Source organism: Lithobates pipiens, unplaced genomic scaffold (assembly GCF_037356315.1).
Source record: "Lithobates pipiens isolate NorthernLeopardFrog02 unplaced genomic scaffold, aLitPip1_a1.2 Scaffold_13, whole genome shotgun sequence".
Classification (NCBI taxonomy): Eukaryota; Metazoa; Chordata; class Amphibia; order Anura; family Ranidae; genus Lithobates; species Lithobates pipiens.
Genome location: NW_027507718.1, coordinates 82718321 through 82742637, shown reverse-complemented (window position 1 = coordinate 82742637; position 24317 = coordinate 82718321). Strand labels below are relative to the sequence as shown.

The window sequence follows — 24317 nt, the reverse complement described above, 5'->3', positions numbered from 1 at the left end:
AAGTTTCCTTTTTGTAAAACTGGCCATACTGTACATGGGTGGTTGTTGTTAAAATGTTCTTTTCATTTTGTCTTAATGTCCACAAAGTCATTTTCATTTTTAACCGTAGGGACTGAAGGTTGGGAAATTTTGATTGCTTGTTAGCTAAACAAATTCTACTTGTAAATGTGATTTTTAGCAAGGCAAAAAAGTTGTTGCTGTTGTAATGCACAAAAGTTTCAGCCGGAACTAGAACTTTTGTTAGCAAGAACATATTTTCATGGAAGTTGTAAGCTCTTAGTTTTGGGTTCTGTGAAAATGTCATATGATTCTAGTGCATGATAAATGACTGCGCATAATGGAGATTGAATGGTGGTTTCACTCAAAATTTGTCAAGTAATGATGGAAATTCCATATGAACATTTGAACAAATTCTACCTGTGTATAGCAGTGGCGGCTGGTGCTGGAGAATTTTAGTGGGACGTGGGCGCGCTTCACCCTCATTAATATTATTTCCAAGCAGTACTGCAGTTAAATACATGCACATGGCTCATTCTGCAAGTAGACTTCTATTTTAATACACAATTATGTTTATTAATTCATAACTGGAATCTGTTGAACCTTTTTAAAGGTGGACTCTGTATGACTACTCTTGTTAATGTTTTAAGTTTCCTTTATTTTTCCCCTATGGGCGGAGCCCTCCAGCGGTCACCGTTCCACTGGTGCCTGACACTGTGGCTTCGGTTTTGACCCAGTGTTCATTTCAGATTCTCGGTATTCGGCCTCCTGTCCTGATTGGCTGGGGCAGGAAGCCGGAAGCTGATCGTGAGTGTTGATTCGCTGGTATCACAGGGTGGGAGGGTTCGGGGTGCAGTGCTCTGCGCCCCAAAGACAATATGAAACAGTCCAATTGGGGCCTCGGCTCTGGTCATGTGCTTGTGAGGGGTGACAGACCTGGTAGAGAGACCTGTTGGTCCAGCGCCTTCACAGTACACAATGATACACAAATGGTGGACCGGCTGCCACTGGTGTATAGCTAGTTTATTATTATTATTCAGTTTTTATATAGTGCCAACAGTTTGCGCAGCACTTTACAACATGAGGGCAGACATTAGAGCTACATTACAATTTGGTACAAGAGGAATCAGAGGGCCCTGCTCGTTAGAGCCTACAATCTAAAAAGGAAGGGTTAATTGATACAAAAGGTAATAGCTGTGGGGAGATGAGCTGATGGAGGAAGTAAAACAAAGGCTTTTTGAAGAGAAGGGTTTTCAGGGATCGCCTAAAGATGGATAGATTAGGGGACAGTCTGACAGATTGGGGTAGGGAGTTCCAAAGGATGGGAGAAGCTATGGATAAATCCTGGAGGTGAGCATGGGAGGAGGTGACAAGGGATCTAGAGAGAAGGAGGTCTTGAGATGACCAAAGAGAGCATCTTGGTTGGTATTTTGGGACTAGGTTAGTGATGTAGCTGGGGGCAGAGTTATGGATGGCTTTGTAAATTATTGTTAGTACTTTGAATTTTATTCGTTGGGTGAGTGGAAGCCAGTGGAGGGATTGGCACTGAATGTGTATGAGTCTGACAGCGTCATTCATTATGGACTGAAGGGGGGATAGTCTATGTAAAGGTAATCCAATGAGGAGGGAGTTGCAGTAGTCAAGGCTAGAGATGACCAGGGAGTGAATAAGAAGCTTGGTGGTGTCATTAATTAAAAAGGGGCATATTCTGGAAATGTTGCGGAGGCTAAGGCGGCATTATTTGGACAGGGATTGTATGTGGACCTGAAAGGACAGTTCAGAGTCTAAGGTTACCGACGGACGGACTGATAGATGTGCCATTAATCTTGACAGAGAAGTCAGGGGAAGGGGCACATAGGGGAGGAATATTAAGAGCTCAGTTTTAGATTTATTAAGTTTGAGGAAGTGGTTTGACATCCAGGCTGATATGTCACTGTCTAGTTTAAGACAGTGATTGCATTTTTAGAATAGATGACAGGGTCTGTTTTAAAACATGATTTTGTTATCTGGTAGTTTTTTTTTTTTTGGGCATTCTATGTCCCCAGACTTACTTTTAGTGCTGCGTGCTTTTAACAGACAATAGAAATGTAAACCTAAAAAAGGAGTCTTTTTATAAATGTCTTCACGCATTTGTTCTTAATACAACACCCAAAGTGGGCAGGAACACATATAACATCAATGTGGGCAGAACTACGACAATATGATCTTGTTACCAGAATCTCCAAGAGCTAGTAGAGGCTAATGTTTGTCACAGCCCACTATGCACCATGTACTTTGAGTCTATAGAAATAATGGTATCAGCAGAAAATGTAGAAAACCCACATTTAACCAGTTCCCGTCCAGCCTATTGTACAGAGACTGCCGCGACCACTCTAGTTCTGGACGGACATCATATGACATCCTCCCCAGAAAGCACCTCGCTGACAGATTAGTGTACTGGTCCACTGCTGGTACCATGTGATCACTGTAACCAATCACAGCAGATCACATGAAAATTGCACACAAAGAATGGCTTCTATTCATGCCATTCATTGTGTACTATTGTGTTGATCTATGTGATTTGTCACAGTGATCAAATTGTACAGACAGGGCCAATCACAGCTATCTGTACCATGTGATTGTCTGTGGCCAATCACAGCTAATAACAATCGTAAACATTGAATGAATCCATGTCATTCGGTAAAAATGGTTGTTTACAGAGATGTATAAACAAAATCATTATTACCTCCCAAGAGTAGCACAGTGTTACTATGGTAACACTGTGCTGCTCTGGTCACAGTATGCAACAAAATCATAAATTTAATAAAAAAAGAAAAATTTAACAAATTATAATTTTTTTGTTTTTTTACATACTGTCACCAGTCAGTGTCCCTGATCGCCACCACACCAGTTATATGATAACACTGTAGTCCACAGTATGTAATAATAAAATAAATAAAACAATTTCTACATTTTCCAAAAATTTGTGACAAAAAATTACAACTTCAAAAAACTTTTCATGCCTCTTACTAAATACCCTGGACTGTCTACTTTCCAAAAAGGGTTAATTTGGGGGATAGTTGTACTGTCCTGGCATCTGGACCTCAAGAAATGTGAAGGGTGTCAGTACATCAGGATTGATCAGTTTTCAGATACATACCATAGTTTGTGGACTCTGTAACATTCATACAGCCTAATAATATACACTGATTTGGGTTATTTTCACCAAAGAAACCTATCAGTATGCATTTTAACCTAAATTTACGAAGAACTATTTTTCATTTGCAAAATTTTATAACAGAAACAAAGAAAAATGTGTTTTTGTTTCTAAATTTTTGGTCTTATTTCGTTCATTTAGCAAAGCATAAAAAAAAACCAAGGGGTAATTAACCACTTCAATACAGGGCATTTTCACCCTTCCTGCCCAAGCCAATTTTCAGGTTTCAGCGCTGTCGCAGTTTGAATGCCAATTGCGTGGTCATGCAACACTGTACCCAAATACAATTTACAATACCTCTGCGGTTTTTATTTTTTGCGCTATAAACAAAAGTTTGAAAATACAATTTTTTTACTTTTTGCTATAATAAATATCCCAATTTAAAAAATAAATAAAAATTTTCTTCAATCTAGGCCAATATGTATTCTTCTACGTATTTTTGGTTAAAAAAATTGCAATAAAAGTATATTGATTGGTTTGCGCAAAAGTTATAGTGTCTACAAAATAGGGGATAGTTTTATGGCATTTATTTTTTATTTTTTACTTGTAATGGGGGTGATCTACGATTTTTATCATGACTGCGACATTGCGGCGGACATATCGGACACTTTTGACACCATTTTGGGACCATTCACATTTATAGAGCGATCAGTGCTATACAAACGCATTGATTATTGTATAAATGTCACTGGCAGGGAAAGGGTCAACACTAGGGGGCGATCAAGGGGTTAATTGTGTTATTTAGTTTGTGATTCTAACTGTAGGGGGAGGGGACTCACAAGGAGAGGAGAACGATCAGTGTTTCTCTGTACTGGGGACACATGATTGGTGGTCTCTCACCTGACAGCACGTGGATCTGTATGTTTACACTAGGGATGAGCTTAGTGTTCGAGTCGAACCCATGTTTGACTCAAACATCGTCTGTTCATCTGTTTGGCAAATTCCGAACATTATGGGCAGTTTGCTCCAAATTCGAGTGGTGTGTCACGGCCCATAATTCGCTGCGGCATCGCATTGCTGGCTGATGATTGGCCAAGCATGCACTATGACCCACATGCTTGGCCAATCACAGCGCCGTCTGTCTAGCGAGCTGTAATTGGCCAAAGCCAGGGTGGCTTTGGCCAATTATGGCTCAGGGGGTTTAGTACACGCCCCACACTATATAAGGCCGCCTGCGTGGCGGCATTGTGTAGTGTGTTGTGGCGGCGGAGAGAGATAGATGGAGAGAGAGTGATTTAATTTCATTTGAAGCTGTTGCAAATACAGTCCGTATATTGTGCCACCTGCACAGTTTACACCTAAAGCTACCACAATTGCTGGTGTTCTGCTGCTCCTATACCACAGGCAGGCAGCGGCAGCAATTAGTCAGTGTATTGTGCCACCTGCACAGTGTACACCTAAAGCTACCCCAATTGCTGGTGTTCTGCTGCTCCTATACCACAGGCAGGCAGCTGTAGTAATTGCAGACCTTGTATTGTGTCATCTGCACAGTGTGCACATAAAGCTACCCCAATTGCTGGTGTTTTGCTGATCCTATACCGCAGGCAGCTGCAGTAATTACAGGTCATCTGCACAGTGTGTGCATAAAGCTACCCCAATTGCTGGCGTTCTGCTGATCCTATACCGCAGGCAGCTGCAGTAATTAAAGTCGGTGTATTGTGTCATCTGCACAATGTGCACATAAAGCTACACCAATTGCTGGTGTTCTCCTGATAATATACCTGTCAGAAACCATGAAACAGACTGAGACAGAAGTACAATCAAATCACACTTGTTAATAAAAATAAAAAGGTACATAGAAAAAAGCATAGTCAAGCATAGCCAGAGTCCAGAAGCCAGATCGGGTAGTCAGCAAGTCCAAAGTTCATAAACCAGATCGGGTAATCAGCCAGGCCAGAAGTCAGGGATCCAAGGAGAGCAACTGCAAGCAGGATAAGAAGCCAGGAGGGATGTCAGCAAACCAGTCTTAAAACAAACAGCAGGAGATGGTTCCTTGTGATGTGACCAACCTGAAGTCAAAGGAAAGAGTGAGCTGGAAGGCTTTAAATAGGCAGGTCAGTCGAGCATCATCAGGAACAGCTGGTAACTGTGGAAAGAGGTGAGCTGGCAATTAGCCGACAGCTGAGTGGCCAGCCCAGAGGAGGAAGGGCTAAGCCAGCCCTGACAATACTGCAGGCAGCTGCAGTAATTACAATCAGCAATTAGTCGTGTATTGTGCCATCTGTACAATGTGCACGTAAAGCTACCCCAATTGCTGATGTTTTGCTGATCCTATACTGCAGGCAGCTGTAGCAATTACAGTCGGTGTATTGTGCCATCTGCACAATGTGCACCTAAAGCTACCCCAATTGCTGGTGTTCTGCTGATCCTATACCGTAGGCAGCTACAGTAATTACAGTCAGTTTACTGTGTCCTCTGCACAGTGTGCACATAAAGCTACCCCAATTGCTGGTGTTCTCATACTAATAATAGTACAGGCAGGCAGTTGATTGTGCTAGCTGCAGTATATCAGTATATACGTCCCAGCTTTTTGCAGCTACATCTCCCTGCAGGCCATTAGTATGTCTGGAAGGCCAACAAGGAGAGGCAGAAAGTCACGAGCCAACAAAAGATGGCAAGCAGGCTCTGTGTCTAGAGGCAACAGTGCTGGTCATGGACACGGTGCATCCACATCAGCACGTGGCCATGGGATATGCTTGTCCTTATTTTCGGCAGCTGGACGTGTTGAGCCGCAACATGCCAAAGACTTGGTAGAGTGGATTACCAAGCCGTCCTCATCCTCCTCATCCCCTCTCACCCAGGCTCAGGGTACTGGCAAAGCAACTGCCAACGCAGCCTCTTCCCTCGGCTCAATGGCATCAGTCACTCCTTCCCTAGCCCTGCCATGTCCTCCTGAGGATTCCCCTGAACTGTTTGAGCACAGTGTTGGGTACATGCTCCATGAGGATGCCCAGCTTTTTGAAGGCTCTGATGATGATACCCAGCTAGAGGAAGGCAGTAACATGAGCCTAGAGAAAGGGGATGCCCAAGAAGGACAGCAATCTGACAGTCATGTTCCCCCAGCTGCAGCATACTGCCAGGTTTGCTCCAGTGATGAGGAGGGAGGGGATGATGAGGTCACTGACTCCACATGGGTGCCTGATAGAGAAAAGGAGGAGGCACATCTCCAATGAGGCAGGATGCCCTCCAGGGGCCAGCTTAAGGGCAGCACACTGACTGAATCACACAGCAGAGCTCTGCTGCCTCTGCGCGTTCCAAAAGTTCTCTGGTGTGGGCCTTTTTTGAGAGGAGTGCATCAGATCGCACCGCTGCTATTTGCAACATGTCTCAAGCATATCTCAGGTGGCCAAGACATCAGCCGCTTAGGCACCACATGCTTGACCAGACATATGTTGACCTGCCATGCAGTTCATTGGCAAGCATACCTAAAAGACCCACAACAAAGAAAAAAGTGGACCTCTTCAGCTGGGATCTCCAACCCCACTATACCTTCAGTCCTCTCTAAAATCTGCACTGAGAGGACTGAAGGTGTAGATTTAGGTGTGTCACAGCCAAGTACTTGTGGGCAATCTGCTTTCGGTACACCGACGTCCCATTGTACCAGGCAAATTTCCCTGCCCCAGCTGCTGGACCGTCGAAAGAAGTTTACTCCCAGCCATCCACATGCCCAGCGGTTGAATGCTAGCTTGGCTAAATTGCTAGCCCTTCAACTGCTGCCTCTACTAGCATGTGGAAGGCAATGTCTTGGCCTCGCTGGACAGGGCAGTCAGCAGTAAGGTGCATATTACCGCTGACTCATGGTCCAGCAGGCATGGACAGGGACGTTACCTATCTTTCATTGGGTGACTCTTCTGGCAGCTGGGAAGAATGCAGGACAAGGTGCAGTAGTGTTGGAGGTTGTTCCGCCACCTGCCTCCAAAATGCTACTACCGGTTTCTTCCTCCATGGCCTCTTCCTGTGCTTTGTCCTCGGAACCAGCAGTGCTCCGTAGGCGTTCAAGGGAGTATGCAGGCAAAAAGATGCCATGCCATGCCATGCTTGCGCTGATGTGCTTGGGGGACAGGAGCCTCACTGGGGCAGTTATTCTGTCAGCTCTGCAGGGACAGGCTGAAAGGTGGTTGACGCCATGCCAACGTAAGCCAGGAATGGTGGTTTGCGGCAATGGAACCATCCTCCTCTCCACCCTCCGACAGGGACAACTGACCCATGTGCCCTGTGTGGCTCATGTCCTTAACAGGCTTACAGGATGTCCTGAGGCAGGCCAGGAAAGTCTTTGTGCATTTCCACCGGTCATATAATGCCAGTGCTCGGCTGGCTGACCTACAAAAGGAATTGAACCTGCCCAAGAATGGCCTAATCTGTGACATGCTCACCGGGTGTAACTCAACGTTGGCCATGCTGCAGCGACTGCACATGCAGCAGAGGGCCATCAATGAGTACCTGTGTGACTACAGCACCAGGACGGGGTCAGGGGAGCTTGTTTTTTTTCCCCACGCCAGTGGGCCATGATCAGGGATGCATGCACTGTCCTGTCACCATTTGAGGAGGCCACGAGGATGGTGAGCAGTGACAGTGCATGCATCAGTGACACTGTCCCTCTTGTCCACCTGTTGGAGCACACGCTGCCTGGAATAATGGACAGGGCACTTAAGGCAGAACAGAGGCAGGAAGAGTAGGACTTCCTTGCCTCTCAAAGCCCCCTTTATCCAGACAGTGTTCCTGCTGGCCCGCCGATCACACAGGAGGAGGACAAGGAGGAAGATTATGTCAGCATGGAGGTGGAGCCTGGCACTCAGCATCAGCAGCCTTTTAGGGATCATTTATAGTCCCAAGAAACCCGTGGACTTGTATGTGGCTGGGAGGAGGTGGCTGTGGATCATGTCATCCTTAGTGACCCAGAGGACTCCGGACCGAATGCCTCAGCTAACCTACGCTGCATGGCCTCCCTGATCCTGCAAAGCCTGTGGAAGGATCCTCGTATTCTTTGGATCAAGGAGAGGGACCATTACTGGCTGGCCACTCTCCATGATCCACAGTCCAAGGGTAAGGTTGCCGACCTTATCTTGCCATCGCAGAGGGAGCAGAGGATGAGACATCTCCGGGAGGCCTTGCAGAAAGGTCTGTGCAACGCGTTCCCAGAGACTGGGAGGTTACAAACTCCTGGTCCTGGACAACGTATTGCTGAGGCATCGGTCAGAAGGAGCAAAGGAGAAGGTGGCCGTCTGACCGATACGTTCAGACAAATTTTTAGTCCACAGCCCCAAAGTATGATCAGTTCCAGCAAACATCGTCAGCGTCTGATTTACATGCTGCAGGAATACCTAGGGGCAAGATCAGACTTGGACACCTTTCCCACCGAAAATCCTCTGGGCTACTGGGTCTTGAGGATGGATCACTAGCCAGAGCTTGCACAGTATGCAATTGAGCTACTGGCCTGTCCTTCATCCAGCGTTCTTTTGGAAAGCACATTCAGTGCTGCCGGAGGCTTTATAACCTATCACAGGGTGCGCCTGTCCACCGACTCGGTTGATGGACTGACCTTCATAAAAATGAATCAGTCTTGGATCACCACCAGCTACCAAGCACCTGATGCTGATGTAACCAAGTAATTTTTTTGGAATGTCAGATCCCTTCAAGACTGCCTATGCTGATGCTGAGTGACTATCCTGTTATGCTGAGTGACTATCCTCTTCCTCCTCAATGATCATGCTGATGCGCCTCCACCAGTGCCTAAGGCCCAATTTTTCAGCCCCTGTTTAACATGGGCATGTAATTATAATTTTTGATGGAATACTTTGCAGCAGGGCTCATTCCTGCGCTCCAACTGGAGTATCTGTGAGGGGTTGCAGTGTCATGGCACCAGCACCAGTGCCTAAGGCCCAATTTTTCAGTCCCTGTTTAACAGGGTCGTGTAATTACAATTTTTGATCCAATACTTTGCAGCAGGACTCATTCCCGCTCTCCAACTAGAGTTTCTGTGAGGTGTTGCAGTTTTGTGGCACCAGTGCCTAAGGCCCAATTTTTGTGCCCCTGTTCAACAGGTGCATGTAATTCTTGATATAATATTTCACAGCATGGTCCATTCCAGTGCCCACCAAGAGTAACTGTGAGGAATTGCAGTGTTATGGCACCAGCACCACCAAAGGCCCAATTTTTCTACCACTGTTCAACAATGGCATGTAATTACAATTCTTGATATAACAGTTCACAGCAGGGCATTCCAGCGCCCACCAAGAGTCACTTTGAGGGCTTACAGTGTTGTGGCAACACCAACACCTTAGGCCCAAATTTCTGCAGAGCATATAGGGCAGACCCCTACTTTCAAACATCCAACTTACAAACATCTCCTACTTGCAAATGGAAGGAGACAACAGGAAGTGAGATGAAATCTAGGAAGGGAAATTCTCTCCTGTAAGAGTTGATATGGGAAAAACGTGTCTCCTCTCCACTGATGCTTTATCCCAATCCTTGTTTTACTAAAAACCCCTAATTTTCTAAAAACATTTGTCATTGGGACAGAAAGTGAAGTGAAATCTTCTGAAGAGGTGCACAGACAGCAAAATAAATGTTACAGGGGTGATAACCCTTCCCTATGTTTTCCAAAAAGCTTAAATATAGATTTTTTGACTGGAGCTACACTTTAAAAATCTACCAATTAAAAATTACAGATTCTACTTAACAACAAACCTACATAGTCCCTGTCTTGTTTGTACCGCCTGTATACTGCTGTTCTGAGTATATAGGGCCTGAGGGCCCCACTCCTTTCCTTTTTTAATTTGGTTACGGGGTTCCCCTTAATATCCATACAAGTACCTATGCCATTTTTCTCAATGATTCTCATCCATATTGCCGGGACCAGACATTACATTAAAACCGCAAGCAGTTTTAAATGACTTTTTTTCCGTTAGAAATGTCATTTTGTGCAGGGATGGTTCTAAACACGGGAAACACGTGCCACTTCACAGGCATATTATAGACACCCCCCATGATATTTAAAGGAATATTTCAAATTTTTTAACTTTAAGCGTCATTAAAATCAGTGCTCCCGCAAAAACGTCAATTTTTAAAACTTTGTTTGCATTGATGCATGTCCCCTGGGCAGGACCCGGGTCCCCAAACCCTTTTTAGGACATTAACTTGCATATTAGCCTTTAAAATTAGCACTTTTGATTTTGAACGTTCGAGACTTTAACAGGGTTCTAAAGTTTGCCCGAATTTTCAGTCCATTCGTAGGTTCTGGTACGAACCAAACCGGGGGGGGGGGGGTGTTCGGCTCATCCTTAGTTTACGCACACAGATCCATGGTCCTGCTCTGTTAACGGGTAATCGCGGGTGCCCAGCGGGGATGCACATCAGCTCCAGAGTGACGTGGCGCGTGCACCCTCTAGGCGGCCGGGAAGCCCAGGACATCATATGACACCCACCCAGGATGGGAGATCCCTCCTGCGGATGTCATATGATAATGGGCCGGATGGGAAGTGGCTAAATACAACCAAAGGAACGCTCTATTTGTGTAAAAAAATGATAAAAAATAATATGGGTACAGTGTTGCATGACTTTAAATTGTCATTCAATATGTGTCAGGGCTGAAAGCTAAAAATTGGCCTGGGCAGGTAGGGGGTGAAAGTGCCCTGTATTGAAGTGTTTAAAGCACATATAAATACAATCACTGACATCTCTTATACCCATTAACATGTTACTCTAATCTCAGAAGTCATATTCTATCTGTTTAATTCTGCAGTTTTCATAAAAACTATACTGGTAATCCTGCCATGAAGATCCTATTGCAGGCACTTCCTGTTAGAAGGTGACCGAGCCTGTCCTTGACTCAGAGTTTTGGACCTGCATTGCCACCCTGTACATAAGTTAAGGCCCTGGATACTGGGCCTAAAAAAAGTCCTGGGCGTTTTAGACTAAGCATCCCGCGCGGGGGGGGGGGGGGGAGGTGGGGTTAGTTGGTGAATTGGGGTTTCTGTATAAACAATTACTCACAGAGCCAGGTATAAATTATTACTCACAGAGTTACCATTAAGGAAAGGAGCATTCTCTTGCCCTGGAGCATCAGATCAAACCCCTTTGAAAGAGGAGTGGACTTGTATTGCTTTTCCTATATGCGGCCACAGCACCTCGTCGGCTTTCATGTGCAGCCACTGGTCACCTGGCAACCAGGACGTAAGGAGAGGAGGAGGGACAGAAAAGCCAAGGCCACCACCTTCCTTCTCTACCCGCCTCCCGCACTTTAAAGCCAACAAGGTGCTGCGGCCGCATATAGGGGAGGTGGTGGCCTCAGATTCTCTGTCCCTCCTACTCTCCTTGCATCCTGGTTGCCGGGTGACTGGTGGCTGCTGGGCACATGCGCAAACCTCGGCTTTCAGCCATGCATATCGTCCTGCAGCCGGCTCTACCAGCTTCTTTTAAGACATGTGGCCTGGCAGCCGGTCTGCCCTATAGCCAGTCCGGGCCTGATACGTTCCTGGTAGAGACTATAGGTGGCTCTGCAGACAGGCAAGCTATGTTTTCGTCACCATCAGGTAGTTCAGCCAGAGCCAAGATATGAAGCAGATGCTAGAGTGAGTGCATGTAAATGGAACTGGGCATGGATCAAATAGGCTGCTGGAGATCAGCTGCATGGAAATACAGATAAGGATAAAAATGGGGCAATTGTTTATGGTACACTGTACTTTAGCAAAATAAATGTGGGGTTTTACATCTGCTAGGGGCCTAGGACGGAGGACCTGAGAAACTTCAAAAAAGTTATTTTTGTTTACACCCTGCTCTTCTTTATCCACCCCCACTATTGCTATTTATCAAAGGAGCAGTTGTAGCAGCTGCAAAATGTAAATGTAAAATGAAGCTTTGGATAATGTTTGAAAACATTGAGAAATTGTTTTGTTAAATATTTTACTCTGTATTTTTTTAATAAAATATGTTTCTATCTAATCACTTATTATTAACTCTTATATAAAGGGGTTGTAAATGTTTGTGTTTCTTTATTGTACATCATAGGACAAAGAGCCTCAAGTAATTACTTGGTGGGTTATGGGCCTACTTTCAGGTGTCTAAGGTGTTGGTCACGAGTGAAGATGTGCTCGTTTTGTACAGGTTTTGCCTGTAATGCTTCTCTCTGAGAGCTGGACCCTAGGAACTAGGACTCTTTTTTTGTCTTTTTACATTACCTAAAGTTGTTCCTGAGGGGTGCTATAGAGGTCCAAAGGAGCAGAACCCCTATTAAAAAGGGACCCGGTCTTTGAGCATGTTGCAACGCAGCCCGCTGTGATGAGTGAAGTTTGGATCTGCTGTTTCAGCATATGCTTTTTTCTTCGAATACCTTGTATGCCTAAACGATGTCTCCTTTAAGGGACTAATTTACACACCTATGTACGATGTCTTAGAGCAGCGCTGTCTCAGAACATGTGTGGTCCCAGTGGCAGAGGGGGTTCTTACTTAAAGCCTCTTTAAGGGAAATAGATAGCAGGCTGGATGGTTGGCACAGCTGCTTAGTTGCTGAAAGGATTCATTTATCCCAAACCATGGCCCCTTATGTCTGCAGGGTTCAGTAGCACTAAAAAAAAAAATCTGATGACAGAACCCCCCTCCCTCCCCTCCTTCCCCTCCCCTCTTACAGAGGTGCTTACTGCATCCACAAATTTAAGAGTTCTCTACTTACTTTCTGCATACCGGTCCCTAGTGGTGACAGAGTAGGTGTCTAAGCCTACTGTTACAGCGGCGCAGGATAATAGGTCCGGTATCCCTGTTCAAGAGCGGGAATTTCTGGCATTTTTCAGTTTCTAAAGAGGAACGGCTAGCATCACTTCTGCCTTCAAGTCCGCAATAGCAGACCCGAATGCCGTTCGCGCACGCGCAAACTAGGCATATTCAAGGAGAGGGCGGGTGTTGCCGGAGGACGCAGAGGGGCGTGGCAGCAGGGTCACATGATGCTGTGTACGTCCATTCACACAGCATTTAATAACTGAGGGGAAGCACTGAGGACACCAATCAGGTCCACCTGAGGCTTACACATAAAGACACTCTCAGTTACAGAGAAACTTTCAACTGAAGAGAGGAGTCTGTCACACTAGGAGACATCAGAGCACTGGGCACATAAGGCTGTAAAACAGGCATTTCCAGTGCAGGAAAAAACTATTGTGTCTTAGCAGCAAAAAATAACTGTTGTTATGATGACATTATTTTGCTAGAACTATTCTCAAGCAAATAATATTTGTGTGTACCTCTGCTTTTGTACTTAGCACTATGTCTTCCAGAACTACCGTAAAGGTATCTAAGGTGACACCCCCGGGCACTGGGAACCCCAGTCATGCCTCCATACTGTCATCCTCTTCGGAGAGATCAGACATGACAAGCCAGGGTGAGTCATTGGAAGCTAGCGGTGGTGCAACTGCTTCACACACTTCAGCCCCTGTATACGTGACTGAAGAAGCATTTTCCTCTGCCCTGCAGGGCTTAGAAGGAAGATTAGCGGCTTTAATCTCATTCCTCCATGCAAGCGGACAGGAAGCGTCCTAGATCCCCCTCCCCCACCTTAGACTCCGGTCGCCTCCTTGGGTTCCTTTAAACTTTTACAGCCTTTGCATGCGTTTCCCTTACTAGAAAAGCTGAGTTATTCTGAATGGGATCATCCAGATAAGCATTTTTCCCCTCCAAAGAGATTCTCAAGTCTCTATCCTATGGAGGAAAAGTTCACTAAGAGATGGAAAGTTCCAGCAGTGGACGCTGCGATTTCCAATGTGAATAAAAGTTTAACTTCCAGTGGACAATGTGCATATGCTTAAAGATCCAACAGATAAAAAGTTGAAAGGTCTGTTAAAATCCTCTTTTTCCTTAGCAGGGACCGTAACTCAGCCTGCAAGCACAGCTGTAGGCATCTGTCAGTCCTTAAAGGATCAGTTCATAGATGCTCTCAAAGAGCTCCCTGCACAACAAGCCCAGGCGTTAGCGAAGCTACCTAAAGCATTATGCCATAGATGCTATAAAGGATTCTATTCACCAGGCATCACGCCTTGTGCTTGTACACATGTGAAGGACCCTTTGGTTAAAGGGTTGGTCAGCTGAAGCCCCTTGTAAGAACCTTCTAACTAGTTTCCCCTTTAAGGGAGAATTACTATTTGGCGATAGTTTGGATAAATACATTCAAACAATTCCCAGCGGAAAGATTACTCTTTTGCCAGTCAAAAGAAAATATAAACGCCCTTCGTTTTAACAGACTTTTTCCCCCATGCCAAGGGCATCCACCCCTAGGCAGGGGCGAATGTCTCCACCGCTAGACTCTACGGGAAGATCCCAGAGTCAAATCCAGGCACAAAGGAAGACCTGGGGCCGCAAGTCTGTAAAACAGAATACCAAGACCTCATCACGAAGAGGCATCTCCCCCTCACCAAGGTGGTGGGAAGACATCTGAGGTACTCAGAAGTCTGGCAAAGGGAAATTCAGGACAGATGGACTCTCTCCATAGTATCCCTAGGATACAAGCTAGAATTTTGAGAGTTTCCATCATCCCGTTTTCTGAAATCAAACATTCCCAAGGATCGAGGCAAAAGGCAATCCCTGTTGCAAGCATTAGACCGATTATTGGCTCAAGGGGTGATCAAACCTATTTATGGTGCCAAAGACAAATGGGGATATCAGACCAATTCTAGATCTACAGAATCTAAATAAGTTCCGAGGACCCGCTCCTTTCGCATGGAGTCAATCAAGTCAGTCGTTTCCATCCTGCAAGGAGGAGAACTTCCCGCATCCATCGATATCAGAGATGCATATCTGCATGTCCCTATATTCCCTCCTCACTAGAGGTTTATGCGGTTTGAAGTAGAACAGAAGCACTGTCAGTTTGTAGCCTTGCCCTTCGGGCTTGCTACAGCACCCCTGGGTATTCACAAAAGTACTATCCCCACCTCTAGCCAGGTTAAGGGCACAGGGCATAACTGTCTTTGCTTATTTAGATGATCTGTTGTTGATAGACCAGTCACTGGTTTGCTTGAAGCAAGGTCGTAGACATTACAAGCAGTTACCTGGAAAGTCTGGATTGGATTCTCAACCTAAAGAAGTCCTCCTTAAAGCCACTAAAAAGGCTGGAGTATCTGGGCATGATCATAGACACAGCCCAGAAAAGGGTGTCCTTGCCTCCCACAAAGATCAGCTCCATACAGCAGCTAGTGAGGATGATCAGGTCAAGGAGAAATCCTTCAATCCGCCTTTGCATGAGGTTGTTAGGGAAGATGGTAGCTTCATTTGAAGCAGTTCCCTATGTCCAATTCCATTTGAGACTATTCAAGCTTTGTACTTGCCAATGTGGCTGTCCCCAAGAGTGTCCCAAAGCCTCAGTTGGTGGTTACTATCCCGGAACCTGCTGAAGGGAAAATCCTTCAGACCAATTATGTGGAAAGTAGTAACAACAGATGCCAGCCTTTTAGGCTGGGGAGCAGTACTAGAGAGCACGACTGTCCAAGGACAGTGGTCAAGAACCAAAAGAGCCTTGCCCATTAACATCCTAGAGATTCGGGCAGTGTATCTGGCTCTAAAAACCTGGACTCCAGGTTAAAGAATTGTCCTGTCAGGATCCAATCCGACAATGCCACGGCTGTGGCATATATCAATCACCAAGGGGGCATCGAAAGTCTTTCTTTCAGCTCAGAGAGAGGTGAGCCAGATTCTAACTTGGGCAGAAGAGAATGTCCCATGCCTATCGGCAGTTTTCATTCCGGGAATAGAGAATCGTCAGTCGGACTATCTAAGTCACCAGCAGTTATTTCCAGGGGAATGGTCTCTTCACCCCAAAGTCTTTCGGGCTGTTTGCCAGAGATGAGAGACACTGGGTGTAGACCTTCTAGCGTCCAGATTCAACACAAAGCTAGTCAACTTTTGTGTCAAGGACAAGGAACCCACTCGCATACGGAACAGATGCGTTCGTGACCCAGTGGGATCAGTTCTCACTGATCTATGCATTTCCCCCGATTCAATTGCTGCCTTGACTTCTTTGCAGGATCAAGCTGGAAAGAAAGTTGGTAATACTGGTAGCTCCAGCATGGCCCAGAAGGTCATGGTACACAGAGATCATAAAAATGGCAGTGGAGGGTCCATGGCCCCTCCCACTAAGGCCAGACCTGCCATCTCAGGGGCCGATATTCCATCCTACTTTACAAACGCTAAATTTAACGGCTTGGCTATTGAAACCCACATTCTGAAGAAACGTGGGCTTTCCAGGTCAGTTATCTCTACTTTGATTAATGCTAGGAAGCCAGCTTCTAGAGCTATATATTATAGAGTCTGGAAAGCTTATGTTTTATGGTGTGAATCCAGGGATTGGCACCCTCGGAGATATATCATAGGCAGAATTCTTGCCTTTCTACAGTTAGGCTTAGAGATGAAGTTGGCCCAGAGTACTATTAAGGGCCAAGTCTCAGCCTTATCAATTTTATTTCAAAGACCGCTAGCTATGCATTCTTTAGTCCGGGGTTTCATGCAAGGAGTGCTGATCTAGGGGTCCCCTTGTTAAAGGGGGCTTCCAGATTCCGATAAGCCCTCTGCCCACAGACCCCCACAACCACCGGGCAAGGGTTGCAGGGATGAGGCCCTTGTCCCCATCAACATGGGGACAAGGTGCTTTGGGTGGCTACCTCCAAAGTATCCTCCCAAAGTTGAGGGCATGTGGCCTGGCTTCCTGCGGCCTACAAGGTTGCGTGCTCAGATAAAGGGTCTGGTATGGATATTTGGGGGGGACCCCACGTATTTTTTTTTTTAAATTTGACGCAGGGTTCCATTTAATATCCATACCAGACCTGAAGGGCCTGGTAATTGAATTTGGGGGGGATCCCCACGCATTTTTTTTTTTTTTTTTATCAATGACTTTCAATGACTGTTCTCTTTATTACTGGGAGCCGACAATTCATTATAGCTGTGAGTGCTTTTAACTACTACAATACAGGGAACTTCCCCCCCCTTCCTTCCCAGCCCAATTTTCAGCTTTCAGCGCTTTCACACTTTCAATGACAATTGCGCGGTCATGCTACGCTGTACCCAAATGAAATTTTTATTATTTTGTTTGCACAAATAGAGCTTTATTTTGGTGGTATTTATTCACGACTTCGTTTTTTATTTTTTGCGATACAAGTCAAAAAAATTAGTGGAAATTTGGAAAAAAACAATATTTTCTTTCTAATTTAAAAGAAATCCAATAAAATCGAATTTTGTCATAAATTTAAGCCAAAATTTATTCTGCTACATGTTTTTGGTAAAAATATTCTGTTAAGTGTATAATAATTGTTTTTGTGATCACGGACATATGTACGCAAATGATCATGTACAGATGTGTGCAGGTGATCACGGACATATGTGTGCAGATAACATTGGGACATGTGATCTTAGTGGGACATATGTGGGGGACATGTGTTTTTATTATTTGGGGACATGTGTGTTTTACACTAGGCTGGTGAGCAATGAGTAAGAAGCTGTAAAAAACAGCTCATACTCACTGATCACCAGTGCAGCGATCCGCTCTCCTCTTCTCAGCGACCACTTCCGTGTGAGGAGAGGAGAGCCGATTGCCTAACAACCGGCTGTTTACATCACATGATGGCTTTGATTGGACACGGCCGTCATGTGATCAGGAGGGCCAATCACAGAGCCCCCCTGCCGATCCCAGATGTCAAGGTGACACAAGCACATCGGAATCTCGCCACTGCGCAGGCACGCACAATCCCCCTCCTTCTGAAGGACATTCCTGAATGTCCAGTCAGAAAGAGAGAGCTCCCACCTGGCCATATATATACATTGGCCAGGCGGGAAGTAGTTAAATTACTTTTTTTTTCCTTCAGAAATTACTTTGTGCAGGGACAGTTCTAAGCACGGGAAACAAGCACTACTTTACAGGCATACTATACATACCCCCTAGGTACGTAATTTAAAGGAATATTTCATTTTTATTGTTTAACTTGCATATAAGACTTTAAAATTAGCACTTTAGATTTTTCATGTTCGAGTCCCATAGACTTTAACGGTGTTCAGATGTTCGAACAAATTTATTGCCCGTTCGCATGTTCTGATGTAAACCGAACTGGGGGGTGTTCGGCTCATCCCTAATCCTCAGCAAGGAGGGTGTCAGAATTGGCTGCTCTTTCTTGTAAAGAGCCATATTTGGTTATTCATGAGGATAGAGTGGTGTTATGCCCTCATCCAGGCTTTTTGCTAAAAGTGGTTTCAGGCTTTCATCTGAATGAAGATATTGTCCTGCCTTCGTTTTTCCCAAGACCATGTTCCAGGGAAGAAAAGTCACTACATTGTCTTGATGTATTGAGAGCAGTAAAGATCTATTTAAAGAAAACTGTTCAGATTCGTAAGATTGACATCTTATTTATTCTGCCAGAGGGTCCTAAAAAAGGACAGGCGGTGTCGAAATCCACTGACGCTGGATTCGGCAAGTAATAATTCAAACTTATGATTCAAAGGGAAGATTCTCCCTTTTCAAGTTAAGGTGCACTCTACCAGAGCGGTTGCTGCTTCTTGGGCAGTGCGTCACCAGGCCTCCGTGTCTCAGATCTGCAAGGCTGTGACTTGGTCTTCAGTAAATAAATTTGCAAAATTTTAATCAAGTGGATGTAAGACAGAATGAGGATATTGGCTTTGGGCGCAGTGTGCTGCAGGCAGCAGTATAAGTCCTCAGGTCTGGGGGTTACCCTACGGTTGTGTCTCCCTCCCTTCAAGTAGCATTGCTCTGGGACATCCCACCAAGTAATTACTTGAGGCTCTGTGTCCTATAATGAACGATAAAGAAAATAGGATTTTTAAAATGGCTTACCTATAAAGTTCTTTTCTTGGGGTACATCATAGGACACAGAACTCCCGCCCCTCTGTTTTATGGGGTGAGAGTATATTACTTATATTGCTTGGCTACAAAAACTGAGGTACTCCTGGAAGGAGGAGGGGTTATATAGGGGAGTCAACTTCCTGTATTGGTTATACCAGTGTCAACACCTGAAGGTAGGCCCATAACCCACAAAGTAATTACTTGAGGCTCTGTGTCCTATGATGTACTCCAAGAAAAGGATTTTATAGGTAAGCTGTTTTAAAAATCGTATTTAAAAAACAAAAAAAAAACAAACATGTTATACTTATTACCTCCTCTGTGCAAGGTTTTGCTCAGACTGGCCCTGATCCTCCTCTTCTGGGGCCCTCCAGCGGTGCTCCTGGCTCCTCCCTGCATCGAGTGCCCCCTCGGAGACCCACATTCCAAGGGGACACCTGAGTGGGCATGCTCCTGAGTCCTGCTGCTGCGTCTATTAATGCAGACAGCAGGACTCAGCCCAGCCACTATGCACAAAAATCACTGGAATGATTGACAGCAGTGGGAGCCAATGGCTGAGCTGCTCTCAATCTATCCAATGAGGACCCAAGACAGCGGCTGGAGCTGCTGCGCTTGTCCACGTCGATGGGACGATCGGGTTCAGGTAAGAAAAGCGGTGCTTCTGGGGGCCTGCTGCACTACGGAAGGTTTTTCACCTTAATGCATAAAATGCATTAAAGTGAAAAACCACGAGGGTTTATACATCCTTTAATTTCTTCCCCTTTTATTATTATTATTATTATTATTATGATTATTTTTAAGTTTTTTAATGTTAAAATTTATACTACGTTTTTTCATTTGTTCTTGTGTCATTATAAATGCATGAAACTGAAAGCCCATAATTTTACACCTATTTCTAATGAAAATATAGTTGTTAAAAATTAAAAAACTAGCACATTGTTTTTTGTTACATCTTTTTAGCTATAGATTCCAAAGGAAAATAATATTCACAAGGCAATTTTACCAAAAGAAAGCCTTGTTTGTTAAAAATAAAGTATCACAGTTACCACCGAATCTATGGCCCTTGAAATTTAAAGACTGCTTTGGCCTATAAGGAATGTACAGGTATGAGAGCTTAAAGCTGAGCTCCACCCAAAAGGGGAAGTTCTGCTTTAACCAATTCCTGACCACCTACCGTACATTTACTGCAATCCGGCTCTATTGCGCAAAATCACGTACCTGTGCATGATTCTGTTCAATAGCCACTGGGGGGGCGCAGGCACGCGAGCCACTGGAGATGCGATTGTGTGCTGATTGGCCACAGAAGGGAGCTAATCGGCGGGTCCGGTGGACGTGATGTCCGCTGGTCACCCATGATCGCTCCTGGCAAAGATAGAACTGCGGTCTGCCCATGTAAACAAGCAAACCGCCGTAACAAATATAAAATGATCAGCGCAACTATGATGGGCTAAATTTAAAATAGGTGAGTGAATGCCACTAAAATAGACTACAGTGTGAAAAGGGGAGTATATGAATAAGTTCCTCTATGAAATGTGATGGTATCATCACAATGACTTGTGCAATGAGTAAAATTGAGATACTTATGTTAATATGTAAAATAATCACATATACATACAATAACAACACTCATCAAACAAAAATAAAAATAAATCCTGTGCAAAAATGCAATTCCATGCAATCAATCCTGTGCAAAAAGCAATACTGTGCAAAATAGCAGTTCTGTGCTGGATTCTATAATCCAATGGAAAAAACAAATTACAACAGTCCTGTGCAAAAAAGCAACGCTGAAATCCTGTGCTAGAGAGCACTACTGTGCAAAATGTCTATAATCCTGTGCAAAAAGCAAATGGTATTCCCCATATAACAATATAGATATATATGTCACTTGATGGCCAATATAATTGACTATATAAATTCTAATCATGTGCTATTCACGCCACATAATAATGATGAACTGCTTATATTGTCCCAATAGTCCATACACTGTAGCTGATAAAACAGGAATGGGGTAAAAAGTGCAGCTGTGCTTCACCCAGAGTCTTGAATAGTGTTCTCCAGTGTGAAATCTTTGTGTGTTACTTAATACTCTCTATGCTCTTACCTCTATTCAGATGATAACTAGCTTAATAAACTTAGTATGGTTATGGAGTCTTCCAGGGTCCCCGTTCATTAGGAATATTCCTCCTAGTCTTGTGCGTTTAATGTGTGCTTTCAATGGGTCAGCGCGATTTCCGATATTCATATACACCAGGCAAATGTGGGGAATAAAGGATAAATTCCTATAGCGTGATAGGTTTAAAACGCACTATGAATTTTATTTAACGAACGGCCAAATGGGCACTTACAATGATAAAGGAAAATGAATGGCAAATCTGTAAAATAATCTGCGTTACAAACGCCTCTTACATCACGTCCGGTCTTATGGTGTCCAGTCACTCTCTATGCATTACGACACCCCACGTGTCTTCATCAGGAGAACCAGATTGATTGGAAGACCAGTCCATTTATGAGAGAAAACAGGAAGTGAGTTAGCAGCCATCTTGTTGGAGACATGTCTCCAACATGGACACGGTCATTTTTGCTTGGTCCCTGTTATTATCCACTTCAGCCCCAGAGCATTTTTCTGGTCAAAGACCAGACCACTTTTTGCGATTCGGCACTGCATCGCTTTAACTGACAATTGCACGGTCATGCGACGTGGCTCCCAAACAAAATTGACATCCTTTTTTTCCCACAAATAGAGCTTTCTTTTGGTGGTATTTGATCACCCCTGTGGTTTTTATTTTTGCGCTATAAACAAAAATAGAGCAACAATTTTGAAAAAAACTCATTATTTTTACTTTTTGTTATAATAAATATCCCCCAAAAATATATAAAAAAAAATGTTTTCCCTCAGTTTAGGCCGATACGTATTCTTCTACATATTTTTGGTAAAAAAAAATTGCAATAAGCGATTGATTGGTTTGCGCAAAAGTTATAGCATTTACAAAATAGGGGATAGTTTTATGGCATTTTTATTATTATTTTTTTACTAGTAATGGCAGCGATCAGCGATTTTTATTGTGACTGCGACATTATGGCAGACACAATGGACATTTTTGACACATTTTTGGGACCATTGTCATTTATACACCAATCACTGGTATATAAATGCATTGATTCCTGTGTAAATGACACTGGCAGTGAAGGGGTTAACCAGTGGGTGGCAGTGTAGGGGTTAAGTGTTCCTAGGGGAGGGCTGGGCTTTCATTTAGTGAACACTGATCTCTGCTCCAATCACATGGAGCAGAGATCAGCATCACTAGTTGCTAGGCAGAATGGGGAAATGCTGTTTGCAACAGCGTTTCTCCGTTCAGCCACCCCGTGAGACGATTGCGGGTATGCCCGCAGCGATCGAGTCCGCAGGACCCACAACTGGACTCACGGGCGTCCCGACCGGCACGCGATGGCAGGACGGCTAATTTAAATGGACGTACAGGTACGCCCATTTGCCTGCCCGTGCCATTCTGTTGACATACATCGGCGTGCGCCGGTTGGGAACCGGTTATAGTAGTCTATTATATACATAGCGACAGCCATGTTTTTGGTGGAATGATTTATAATATACGACTACACTCATTGGTATTAGGGTGTGATAGAAAATATTAAAATTACACTTAAAATAGGGATAAAAGAGCTATACTGGCAATATAGTGAATGAGAATTAAATTCCAAGAACCACAATCACTACTATTATATACAATGTCAGTGACCCAATAAGTGTGATCAATATGGTATATAAAGTCAATATGAGTAAATTAAAGATGTATGTGTACAGAATTGTATGGTCAAATATAGCCAAGTACATATATAAGACATACACTGATATATGTCCAAACATCTACACATGTAGGTACTATTCCATATAGCCAATTGAAGTCCGGAAATTATGTATTGAGGAAGTGTAACAATCGCATATTAACAATTACTTAAAAGTTACTTAAAAAACAATTCAAGTTGAATTCTACATTCTTCCATCTGGTACTAAGGTATGGAGGGAATGTATCCACTTAGATTCCATCTGACTAATACATCAAATTTTATGGGCCCCCCTCCATGGTTTTTTTAATTTATCTATGCCCCAAAATGTTAATTGTGAGGGGTCCTTAATGTGTACCTCTAGAAAGTGTCTACTTAAATTGTGTTTAGGTAACCCTTTCAGAATGTTTTGTACGTGTTCCCCTCATCCAACCATTAATGTTCTTTTGGTTCTCCCCACACACTGTAAATTACAGATGCATTGTATAACGTAGACGACTCCCTCCGTGTGACAGCTGATAAAATATTTGATCGGGTAGTTGTGCCCTGTTTGAGTGGATTTAAATTCCTTTCTTTTCACTTGTGGTTTCTAGGAGTGTCGACATGTGTAACATTGCTTACAGGGATAGAATCCCTTTCCTGTAAAGAATGAATTCCCATTTGGGGGTGGTGGCTCCACTACATTTTTCACAATAATATCTCGTAGTGTGGGAGCTCTCTTATAGCGCTTATAGACCACATTCGGTGTTTCTAGTAAAATCTGTTTTAAGTGTCTGTCGCTTTTCAGTATGTGCCAATGTTTCTTTATCAATTTCACTTCTTTGTGCTGGATATTGAAGTCTAAGACTATAACAGGAGCTTCCATTTTTTTGCTGACTAGGGTTTGTATTACTTGTAACATTTTTGTTCTATCCATTGCTTTTACAATATTAATTTGTTTGTTAATGAATTCTTCAGAGTAGCCTTTATTTTTGAATCAGTTACCTAAAAATCTCGCTTGGGATAAGTAATCCTCTTCATTCGTGCAGTTTCTCCTAATCCTAACTAGTTGCCCTTCAGGGATGTTAACCATGGTTTAACATGGCAACTACTCATTGATAAGTAGCTGTTAGCATCTACATTTTTGAAATGCGTTTTTTTAATTATTTTGTCTCCCATCAAAGCAATATCCAAGTCCAGAAAGTTAAACTGTTTATCATTTATGTTCCAAACCAATTTAATATTTTTGTCATTCTCATTCAATTGAGATAGAAAGTTTTCCAATTTTTCTCCTCTCCCGTTCCATACTATGAGATCATCTATACATCTCTTTTAGAAAGTCAATTTGACTGGTGTTTTTTCATATATGGCTCTCTCCTCCCATTGTGCCATAAATGCGCTCCCATCGCAATACCTGTTGTTTGTTTGTAGAACGATTGGTTGTGCCAGAAGTAGTTGTATTTTAAACAAAATTCAATACACTTTACTAAGAACTTCCTTTGTTTACATATCAAAGGCGTATATTCTCTTAAC

At 43.9% G+C, this 24317-nt stretch overlaps 1 protein-coding gene across 1 annotated transcript in view; it reads left to right on the top strand.

The window, feature by feature from the left end:
* Positions 1-24317, top strand: part of LOC143974144 (prostaglandin reductase 1-like) — a 182124-nt gene that overhangs the window by 148893 nt on the left and 8914 nt on the right. The gene's annotated exons all lie outside the window — the stretch shown is intronic.